Raw genomic sequence first — 2,257 nt, forward strand, 5'->3', positions numbered from 1 at the left:
AAACAAGACATGCATTATTAGTGTTCTAGGAGAGAAAGGGGCCAAAAAGGTTGAATTCTTTAATGACTGAAAACTTCCAAAATTTGATGAAATATATGAATTTACAAATTCAAGACACTCAATCAACACCAACTAGGATAAATTCAAAGTTACCCACAGTGAGACACATTATAATCAAATAGTCAAAAAACAAAAACAAAAAGAAGTTTGAAAGCCACAAAAGGCAAGTGACTCATACATATCAATGACCATACAGGGCTCACTAATAAGACTAACAGATAATTTTTTCTCAGAAACCATATAGCCCAGAGGCACTGGGATGACACATTTAAAGAGCTAAAATAAAATCACCTTGATAATCAAGAATTTTATATCTGACAAAATTGTCCTTCAAAAATGAGGGAGAATTTAGGAGGTTCCAAAACAAACAAAAGGTGAGAGTGTCTGTTACCACTAGACCTGTCCTGCAAGAAACGCTAATGAGATTTCTGCAGCTTGAAGTGAAAGGACACTAGATAATTATCAAAGCTGTATGAAGAAATAAAGATCTGGTGTGTGCGGCTGGGGAATTCATGTGGAGGTCAGAGTGGAAGCAGGTGTGAGAGGGCCCAGCAGAAGGAAACATGGCTGTCAAAGTGTTTGAGTACATTGGAAAGTTTGGCCTGGCCTTAGCTGTTGCAGGAGGCCTGGTGAACTCTGCCTTATGTAATGTGGATGCTGGACACAGAGCTGTCATCTCCGACCGATTCCATGGAGTACAGGACACTGTGGTAGAATTATCTTTGACTGCCCTTCTCGACCATGTAATGTGCCAATCATCACTGGTAGCAAAGCTTTACAGAATGTCAGCATCACACTGCAGCATCCTCTTCCTGCCCTTCGCTAGCCAGTTTCCTCACATCTTCACCAGCATCGCAGAGGACTATGATGGGCGTGTGCTGCCCTCCATCGCTACCGAGATCCTCAAGTCAGTGGTGGCTGCTTTGATGCTGGAGAACTATCCACTCAGAGAGAGCTGGTCTCCAGGCAGGTGAGCGGCGACCTTAAGGGGCGAGCAGCCAGCCACCTTTGGGCTCATCCTGGACGACGTGTCCTTGACAGGACTGACCTTAGAAAAGGAGTTCACAGAAGCGGTGAAAGCCAAACAGGTGGCTCAGCAGGAAGCAGAGAAGACCAGATTTGTGCTGGAAAGGCTGAGCGGCAGAAAAAGGCGGCCATCGTTTCAGCCAAGGGCAACTCCCAAGCAGCTGAGCTGATGATGGCCAACTCACTGGCCACCGCAGGGGATGGCCTGATGAGCTGCGCCAACTGGAAGCCCCAGAGGACATCACATGCAAGTTCTCGCTCTCCAAACATCACCTACCTCTGGCAGGGCAGTCCCAGCTCCTCCAGCCGCCCCAGTGAGGGCTCCCACCCCCTACCCTGCCTGCACCCGCGTGGGCCAACTTTGCCACAGCCTGGATAGTTAATACTGCCTTCCTTCTGCCCCCAACCCAGAAATCACTGTGAAATGCCACGATTGACTTAAAGTGAAGGAAGTAAAAGTAAAATCACTTCAGATCTCTAAAAAATAAATATATAAATGAAGATCTCCAGTAAAGGTAATTTCAAGGGTAAATATAAATACCAGTATTATTATTTTTTGACTGATAATTCCACTTTGTGTTTATTAAATGATATAAACACAAATGTGTAAAATATGAATCTATGTTATGGCCACACAGTATATAAAGATGTAATTTGTGGCAACAACAACATAAAAGGAGAAGACGGAGATGTACATGAACACAGTTTTTGTATGCAATTAAAGTTAAGTTGGTATCAATTCAAAGTATATTGTTACAAACTAAGGATGTTAAATGTAATCCCCATAGTAACAAAAAATAAAATATCTCAACAATATACACAAAAGTAAAGGAGAGGAAAATCGAATTGGTTTACTAAAATTGAAAAATTAAAAATGTAACTAACCCTAAAATGAGGCAATAATGGAATAATGGAACAAATGTATTAGACATACAGGAAACAACAATAGCAGATATCCTTCCTTATTAGTAAATGTAAATGCATTAAACCCTCTAATCAAAAGGTGGATATTAGCAGAATGAATTTTGTAAGAAAGTAATATAATTATATGCTATCTAGAAAACACTCAATTTGGAACTAAAAACACAAACAGGTTAAAATGAAAACTGGAAAAGTACATCCCACATAAATAATAACCAAAACAGAGCTGGAAGCCTATACTACAGACACT

The 2,257-nt window shown here is 41.1% G+C and overlaps 1 pseudogene; it reads left to right on the forward strand.

Annotated features, from left to right (window-relative positions):
- Nucleotides 1–572: 572 nt before the first annotated feature.
- LOC705852 (prohibitin 1 pseudogene) lies at nucleotides 573–1,404 on the forward strand (annotated as a pseudogene).
- Nucleotides 1,405–2,257: the final 853 nt, after the last annotated feature.

The sequence above is a fragment of the Macaca mulatta genome, chromosome 9 (genome assembly GCF_049350105.2).
Source record: "Macaca mulatta isolate MMU2019108-1 chromosome 9, T2T-MMU8v2.0, whole genome shotgun sequence".
Lineage (NCBI taxonomy): Eukaryota > Metazoa > Chordata > Mammalia > Primates > Cercopithecidae > Macaca > Macaca mulatta.